The 9856-nt window shown below is 38.0% G+C and overlaps 1 protein-coding gene and 1 long non-coding RNA gene across 2 annotated transcripts in view; one reads left to right on the forward strand and one right to left on the reverse strand.

The window, feature by feature from the left end:
* The window catches only part of LOC6529368, an 86129-nt gene that overhangs the window by 26228 nt on the left and 50045 nt on the right, over positions 1-9856 (forward strand). The gene's annotated exons all lie outside the window — the stretch shown is intronic.
* On the reverse strand, positions 5575-9647 carry LOC120320972. The gene is made up of 2 exons (XR_005560499.2): positions 6365-9647; positions 5575-6289 (listed from the first exon to the last, which is right to left on the reverse strand). It is a non-coding gene; the product is annotated as an uncharacterized LOC120320972 (long non-coding RNA).

Here is a 9856-nt window from a genome sequence, read left to right on the forward strand (position 1 = left end):
CTCTAACGCCCACAAACCGCCCAAAGCTGCTACGCCCACACTTTTGAAAAATGTTTTGATATTTTTTTTATTAGTCTTGTAAATTTCTATCGATTTGCCAAAAAACTTTTGGCCACGCCCTCTATAACGCCCACAAACCGCCAAAAACTGTCAGTGTTGAAGTCATTACTTCGTACTTCCAATAGCTGAGTATCAGATAGTCGGGGAACTCTCTCTTGTTATAGCTCTATTTCTAATTCAGTTGTTTGAACAGAAAACTCGTGCTGATATGCATTTCCCTAAGGAAAATAATCTTGATACACTTATTTCAAATATAAATGCGTTTAAAAAGTTGTACATATCTAACGATAATTGGAAATACAATAATATTCAGAAATAATTTAGAAGCGATTGGGGTACGCACAATCCAAAGTTGGAGCTTGGAGGATTAAGCCCAACGAAACGGTTGGAAAATTTCCCAAAGGTTTGGATCATATTGACATGAGGTGCATACTTGGCATACTGTTACTGTTCTAACAAACGTTCATCAGCTAAAGCATTTCGAAAGTGGGGGCTCTAAAACCAACAATATGTTTCGAACTACCAGTACTATAGTTGTCTCACTGCCATCTTTTTATTAGTTATATTAGCCTGGAAGAGTCCCTTTAAAGCTCGCGTACTTCAAACGATCATTTTCTGCTGATATTCAAGAATCGCCGTTGTGCAAATTTTGAGTGGACAACTTTTTACCAGAAGTTATATCCAACCACGTGTGTTTAAAAACATATCCACAGAGCCAAAACTTAACCTCAGCAAAATGGCTAGGCAACCCGACTTTAGAGCAGTGATCAGGAAACTTATTATCGGTAGTGATGCTAGTCTACCGGTAGTGAAAAGTTATTTTTATGTTCTAATTGAAGTTAATATATCTAAAAGTTCATCGCAGTTGCCCCAGTGTGAGGCAACTAAGTTGCACGTCGTGATAGCCACCATAAGCAACCGCTGAAAGGTAAGTTGATGTAAGGGATCTCAGATCGGAAGGACAGGAATTTCGGCAGCCTGGAGGTGTTGCGATGAGAAACCCGAATTTTCTTGTTTCATAAAATAAGTTTCTCAACGTCTGACATATACATTCAAATACCCAAGGAATGTCAGCCTGACAATCATCATATACAACATACATACATAATTTAGAATTATTATTATTGTTACACAGTCACAGTGCAGTTTATTTGGCCCAAGGTCTTGTAGTAGGTAAACATGTTTGGTAAAATTACCTAATGACATAAGCCATTATTGAACAAGAGAGAACGCTATAGTCGAGTTCCCCGACTATCTGATACCCGTTACTCAGCTAGTGAAAGTGCGAAGGAGGTCTTCAACACTGACAGTCTTTGACGGTTTGCGGGCGTTAGAGTGGGCGTGGCAAAACGTTTTTTGACAAATCGATAGAAATTTACAACACCAATACAAAAATGAAAAAATATCAAAACATTTTTCAAAAGTGTAGGCGTGGCAGCTTTGGGCGGTTTGTGGGCGTTAGAGTGGGCGTGGCAAAAAGTTTTTTAGCAAATTGATAGAAATTTACAAGACCAATACGAAAATGAAAAAATATCAAAACATTTTTCAAAAGTGTGGGCGTGGCAGTTTTGGGCGGTTTGTGTGCGTTAGAATGGGCGTGGCAACATGAATCGACAAACTTGCGCTGCTTCTATGTCTTGGGAGTCTGTATGCTTAATCTCAACTTTCTAGCTTTTGTAGTTCCTGAGATCTCGACGTTCATACGGACAGACAGACGGATGGACAGACGGACGGACAGACGGACGGACAGACGGACGGACAGACATGGCCAGATCGACTTGGCTATAGATCCTGATCAAGAATATATATACTTTATATGGTCGGAAACGCCTTCTGCCTGTTACATACTTTTTAACGAATCTAGTATACCCTTTTACCTAGTCCCTAGTCAAGCCGAGTCGATCTGGCCATGTCCGTCTGTCCGTCCATCTGTCCGTCTGTCGGTCCGTATGAACGTCGAGATCTCAGGAACTACAAAAGCTAGAAAATTGAGATTAGGCATACAGACTCCAGGGACATAGACGCAGCGCAAGTTTGTCATGCTGCCACGCCCACTCTAACGCCCACAAACCGCCCAAAACTGCGACGTCCACACTTTTGAAAAATGTTTTAATATTTTTTCATTTTTGTATTGGTCTTGTAAATTTCTATCGATTTGCAAAAAAACTTTTTGCCACGCCCACTCTAACGCCCACAAACCGCCAAAAACTGTCCTTCGCACTTACACTAGCTGAGTAACGGGTATCAGATAGTCGGGGAACTCGACTATAGCGTTCTCTCTTGTTATACCCGTTACTCGTAGAGTAAAAGGTTATACTAGATTCGTTGAAAAGTATGTAACAGGCAGAAGGAACGGTTTCCGACCATATAAAGTATATATATTCTTGATCAGGACCAATAGCCGAGTCGATTTGGCCATGTCTGTCCGTCCGTCTGTCCGTCCGTCTGTCCGTCCGTCTGTCCGTCCGTCTGTCCGTATGAACGTCGAGATCTCAGGAACTACAAAAGCTAGAAAGTTGAGATTAAGCATACAGACTCCGGAGACATAGATGCAGCGCAAGTTTGTCGATTCATGTTGCCACTCCCACTCTAACGCCCACAAACCGCCCAAAACTGCCACGCCCACACTTTTGAAAAATGTTTTGATATTTTTTCATTTTTGTATTGGTCTTGTAAACTTCTATCGATTTGCCAAAAAACTTTCTGCCACGCCCACTATAACGCCTACAAACCGCCAAAAACTGTGTTTAAGACTCTCCTTCTCCCTTCCACTAGCTGAGTAACGGTTATCAGATAGTCGGGGAACTCGACTATAGCGTTCTCTCTTGTTTTTTATGTAATATTATATTCTTTTGTATATAATATTATATAATTTTTTTATATAATATAATAATATGTGTTTATAGTAAGGCCTGTGGTAATAAAAAAATTTTATTTCTCAAAAATGAATATTGTATTTGATAAACTTTTACAATAACTTGTGTAAGTGATGCGTGCCGCAACTTTAGTCTAAAGTCAACAAACCAAACATTTTTTTTCTGGGGGGGTTTTTTTGTCGTCGATAAACTAAAATCTTTTCGAAATTCGAAAACTAACCCTGTCAACAGACTTAAAAAATCATATTCTTGTTTTTAAAATCTTTAGTCTATTTAAAACCAAAGTTTTATATACAACTTCGAAAATTAGCTTTTGAAACGTTTACACGATATTCTCAGGCAAATACAGACGGACATGGCCAGATCGAAGATTGAAATATAATACTATTAAAAGAAATTTTAATTTGAAGAAAGCTTACTTATTAATGAGCAGGCGATAAGTGCTGCGCTTAAAAATAAGCAGCACACATATAAAGATACCAAAACCACAATGGAACTGTCGGCTAAATATTACGAAAGTATTCCAAAAGTGGGTATTCAATTTTAGCATCGAAAGGAAAAACAGTATACAAGATCCACCCATACTGGCGAAAATCCGAAGATATAATAGGTTCCTGAGATGGGAAGATGTGATAATTATATAAAAGGATCATAAGCTCCAAGGTTAAAGAACTTACTTATGAAAATCGACGGTAAGGCACATTTTGTTTCCATTTTGGTCGATGCGTTAACTTATTGATTTCTCTTTTCGTTTTTTTAATGTATTTGATGGTCAGAACGAACATAATAATATTAATGGTACAAAAAGACATAGAAGGCCCCAGGTAATTAATCCAGGAAGACCACTTAAAGACTGTGAATTGCAATTAAAAGGAGTGATAGGTTAAAACTTTAAAATGGCTCCTGGCATAGAGACGTACCCTCCACCGAGCATCTACTGAAGCCTACTAAGGGTAACCAGTTCCATTTCTGGAGATCCTCTTCCCAAAGTTGATTCATCCATAAGATTATACCTAGTGGAATAGCAGATATACCCCAGACAAAGATACTGTAAAACAGAAACTGATGGCGATGTTCTTGGCGATCGAATGATGTGATTTTCTTCCATAAACAAAAGCTAGTTACAGAGACCCAAACAGAAGAGACAAAGTCAAAAAAGTAAGAGATATAACCAGTAGATCATAAATTTAGTGTCATTTAAATTAATTAGAATGAAATTGAATATTTTAAACCACTAACCTGCAAGTGAGCAGAAGTCATCCATCAATCTTAACTCATCTATAAGCCAGATAAGGTAGGTAAGAAAGATGCAGAATATGCAACTCACCAGGCACTTTCCATACTAAAAGATAAATACCCATTGTGATGATATAGCATATAAGCGAAACTGATGTGACTAAAAAACTTTGAGAATTAAAAATTGCCTTACGCTCATAAGCTCCTGTTATCGCTATCGATGACCACAAAACAATCCTTATGGTTTCTGGGAAGTCCGAATAAATCTGATGGGGATAGAAACAGAATTACTCTTTGGGCTTGAGCCTCTTGTCGGAGTGAATGTATATGGTTCCGTTCTGAAATGAATCGGAAGTATTCTGTTCTGTAAAATTGACAGGAAAATATAGTATAGATTTGGGTTATACCTTGTACAACGTGTACTCATCTTTGCTCTGTTCCAGCAAAGACATTATAATAATGTTATTCTAATGTCTTTGGTTCAAGTTACCATAAACCTTCTGCTTTTATCAACAGCTAATATAGTAAGTCACTTAAAATCTGAAACATCCTACAAAAATTTAATATATAACGTCCTATAAACACTTCGTCTTGTTACATAATCTAGGAACTTTAATTACACCCTAGTTAAAAAGCTTTACTATGGTCGTATGATTTGGCTGCTGTTACATAATCTAGTATGTCCTTTTACTAAACGAGTACCGGGAATACTTACTGGGAATCACATTTGTACATAATTTTTTACAGATTATTCGTAATTTTCACATTGGTTTGCCCACTCACAACCAATGTTGCAAATTAAAGAGATTTCGTAGGACACGATGGCTGTGGATATATGCAAGCACAGCTGCCTATAATGGCTAATAGTTAGAAATGGCCCTGGTCATAAGTTTTACGACTGCTAATGTGCGATCCCATGTCCTGGCCAAGTGTTGGCCTAATGGCGGTCCTTCGACAGTTTGTCGCTCGCAGTTAGCGGAGCTTCACTGCCGCCACTTAAGGGCGATTTGTTGTTTGTCCCAGACCTTGTTGTTCCTACATTGCCACCCTTTCCTATGGCTTCTACACTCTTAAAAACATGCTTTTATCTTCATAATTTGGCACACCGAAAATTTGAATACATGATTTATTTCGACGTGTAAGGGGTATTTGATATAAAATTGTTTTATATTATAATAAAATGTTTTTCGAAAACCATTGTTCTCAAATATGCAGCTATAACGTTAAAAAAAACCTTTTATTTTAAATATTCATCGGATTTTGTTTTTCGAGTGCATTAGGCCCTCTTTATCGCCGCTACAACGAGTTTCTGTGCAGCAAGAAAACAATGGAAAAATTTCAAGCGGATATGGATACATTTCCGGCGCGTGCTAAGTACGCACCAGCGAAAGACAATGAGGAATTGTTTGTCATTAATTTAATTCCACTAAGGAAGACGTGCACAGTACACATGCATTAAAAAGGCGTCTCGGTTTTAAATTTCATTCGCTCCACCCATCGTCATGGGAGTGTTTTGTCAGTCGAGCTCATCCTCCAGTTCGCAGATTTGTATGAGATCCATTGAATAAATTTCACTATAAACAGAATGTTTAAATCGAATTATATCCAATAAAGGCAGCACGTTGATATTAAAGTTCAAAAATTATTAAATTTTATTAAATCTGTCGTGCTTTTAACAATATTACTTCTATAATTAATTGTGAATATTTCTCAATCATACTTAGATCCAAAACAGATGCCCGATAATTTCTTATCTCGTCTCAATTTTTTTGCGGTTTCCTTATCGTAAAGTATTCTTATAAATTGCTTATTGATTTAAAATAACGCTGCAACAATTGGATTTATATGATAGGAATGGAAACACCTAAAGAAAGAAACGTCTTCTCATTCGAAGTTGATGTTATAAGTCATGGCAGTCACTCTTCTAATACATGCATTAAATCGCATTAAATATTGCGAGGAGAAAGGTGAAAGCCACAGGTGAACAAGGACTAAAAGGAAACTGACGCCATCATCTCCTGTGTTCCTGGTCGCATTTTGATGGCCATTGCACAACAATGTGGCTAATCTTCCCTATGGCCCATGGCCCCTGGCTCCCTTCCTCACCTGCTTTTCACCTGTGTGCGAATTGCGTCAGAGCCAAGATTAATGGGTTTTCATGTAAGGCTTCCACAGGGTTTTCATTTGTTTACTTTTGTCATTGATTCGGTTTTGTTTTAGTCTAAGCTTCACTGGATCCGCTTTTTTTCGGTTTAATATGACATGTGGTACTTATTTTCGGGATGTCATTTCGAAAATGTCAACTCATGAGAAGCTAAAATGTTTGGTTTTTTTATAACAGATGACATTTATTTTTATGATGGTTTTTAAAATATTTAGCCAAATAAAAATAATACAAAGCAGCCATACAAAAATATTCAAGCCACTGAAAATGTTGTGCTAATGCAAAAACTTTAATTAAACTCAACAATGTAGAAAAAATCTGCTGCAAAATAAATAAATTAAGGAAAGTTTGCGCAATAGAAATTTCGTAAAAGTAAATTTAAAATCGGTTCCACCAACGACTTTTCATTTAAGCAAGTTCTGAGTTATCATTTTTGAGTTCAATAAAGTGAGCATTACTTTCCCTTGATTGGATTTTAAATTTGAGTCGGTTACGAATTCTGGCCAACTAAAAGGAGCAGTTCATTCAGCCGTAAATATTTCGGTCGCATTTTCTACCATTTGACCTTGTTATTTATACATACATATGTACATGCACATACATATGGGTATTTGGAAGTTTGTGAGTGTGTTTTGTTGCGGATTTCAGTTGTCGCTTTGATTAGGCCTTCTGCAGAAACGTGGCCCAATCCTTTTCTCTCTTCTTGATTTCAGTTGACGTTCAATTCGCCGCATATCCTTGCTAGTTCATTAGCAAAAGCCTGCCTGAGTTGTTTCCCATTCCAACCCACTTTATTCATAGCGAAAATTGTGTTTTGCTAGCAATGTCATTTGGCTGTGCTGGCCATTCTTATGGTGGTTTTTATGTCATGACCAACAACAATTAACGTTTATGTCGCCGGGGGACTTCTTTTCCACCCTTTTTTTCAGGGTTGTTGGGTCGCGCCTTAAAAAGATATGTGAGAAAAAAAGAAAAGAAACTTTAGACTTTCAGATACCTGTTACTCATCTAAAAGAAGTACCAAGTACAAAGGGTCCACCTAGCGGGCGTCGCATTAAGTAACTTTAAAATAAATGTTCTGAGCTCAGTGAAGAGTGATGTATGTTGGTAAGTAAGCCTAAGCCTCATAACTACTTCTAGAGACAAGTTTAAGCAAGTGTCTTTTAAGAGATTTTGGGGTTATAGGGGTTTATTGCTGGCATAGAGAGGCAGAACGCCAGGGATAGATGGAGTCGGCTTTTCCTGATCAAGAATATATATTAAAACGCTGTTACATTACACTTTCGAACCAACCTTATGTACCCCTTATTCTACGAGAATCGGTTATAATGAGGGAAAAGGCCGCGCCAGCGAAGCCTTAGCAAAGTTTATATTCAACTTTTTTAGCAGCGAATGGAGGAAAACTTTTAAAGGCAAACTTAAATGAGCAAGGACATAATAATCCCTTGGCTCTCGCAGCTTCAAATGAGCCATCAAAGGAAAGTTGAGGCCAAGTCGGGACTTTCGGCCTGATTGCCAGCTTGGCCTCCAAAAGTCTGGCTTTAATTTCGTGCCCCACCAATAATAAATAATTCCCTTTTTGTGAATAGTAATTTAGGGCATGAGAGTAACCACATTTTTACTAAAGCTTTATTTTTGGCTCAAAAAAACTACACACTGATTTATAAATAAATTAAGCCGTAACGTTCTTAATATATACATACTTTATAAGAATGTGACTACCTTAAAGGTATCAAATTACAGAAGTGCAGTCAACTGACTGCCGAGGTGTGAACATTTGAAAGCGTTACAAATCTATGAATGATCGCCTAGCATTAGCAGGCAATTGCTGGTAGCCCAATTAAACGCAATTAATCGGTGAAATAATTGCAAACAATTAAAATCGCTAGCCGACACTTGACCGGATTATTGAGGCAAAAGCATTAAAATGCGAATCCGAGCGGATAACTTTAAACGGCCTTTTGGCCGCCCAAGCGCCACCCAGAACTCTATCCATTTGAGGCTCAGACGGTGGAGGTCTGTCCTTGCATACAAAGCAACTCATTATGGAGCACAACAAATTGTGGCAAACATTTCAGAACGTAATTTCTCTAGATTCCAATCGTTTTTTCCGCACTCCTGGCAACCTTTCCGTGGTGGAAAACTTTGGGGGAAGGTCGCTGGATGGCTGACTGGCTTGCTGGATGTTATTTGTCTTGAGCTTTGCGGCGACATTTTATCAAGCTTAGGTGCGGGTCCAGTCGGAATAGCAGGGGAGCAGCTTTTCCAGCCATTTGAGTTGTTTAAACTGCGCCTGCGGTTAAATTAACGCGGTTTATATGAATTTATCGTCGCACACACCCAGATTTTGAAGAGATTTTCCTCCTGTCTCTTCCTTGTCTTAGTTAACTTGTTTCCTTTTGTTTGTTTCTGCTCGTGGCAAAAAAACGAATTTTTCCACGGTACATTTTTTTGGGGTCGTGTGGAAATCTTTTTGGGATTTGCATGCACACAGCGTGATTTCTGGCTTTATTGCCGTGGCAGTCGACCCCAAAAAACCCCTTCCATATTTCCTCCTCGTCCTTTATATTTTTATTTTTTCTCCCGCATTTTGAAGGCGAATCGATTTATTGTTCTTGTTCGCTTTATTTTTTTTTTGCCTGATTTTACATAGCGCGCGTGGCGAGCGCTGACTTTGTTACGTGCTATTACATGTTATTGATCTCCGCCCACACCGCCCACCCTATTTGCTTTGTTTTTACACCCTTTGACACTCACATAGTTGCAGCTAATGTGTAAGCTAAAAAAACTGTGGTGCTATAGCATATATCCGATTATTCGGGAAATGCAGGGAACTGTCGAAACATTAAAGAAGCCCACATTTTTAATAACACACAAACCTAAAATGCGTTTATTTACACAAAAATATTCATTTGGCATGACACTTGCGTTATCATAATGCAATTTTTTTTAATAAACAAACTTTATAACTTCATTGTCAATATTTGAGTTAGAACTCATGGCTTGCCTAGTTGATATAGAAACACATTCAAATTGTTTACTCTTACTCTACACGTTTTGAGCTCGTGTTAATAATTATGGCAATATTAATAATATTTGGCGAGTAAAGAAGCAATTATAAATAATAATTGCAAATATATAGCCGGTTATGATTTGGCCTCTACCAATTATTTCTGTTGTTAATTTTTCATAACATGGAATATTTAAAAGAACTCTCGCGGTGATTTCAAATAAATATAACCCAATTGCCATGAATTCAATTAGCAAACAAGAGAGAACGCAATAGTCGAGTTCCCCGACTATCTGATACCCGTTACTCAGCTAGTGTAAGTGCGAAGGACAGTTTTTGGCGGTTTGTGGGCGTTAGAGTGGGCGTGGCCAAAAGTTTTTTGGCAAATAGATAGAAATTTACAAGACTAATACAAAAACGAAAAAATATCAAAACATTTTTCAAAAGTCTGGGCGTGGAAGCTTTGGGCGGTTTGTGGGCGTTAGAGTGGGCGTGGCAGCATGATTCGAC

The sequence above is a fragment of the Drosophila yakuba genome, chromosome 2R, assembly GCF_016746365.2.
Source record: "Drosophila yakuba strain Tai18E2 chromosome 2R, Prin_Dyak_Tai18E2_2.1, whole genome shotgun sequence".
In the NCBI taxonomy this organism is placed as follows: Eukaryota; Metazoa; Arthropoda; class Insecta; order Diptera; family Drosophilidae; genus Drosophila; species Drosophila yakuba.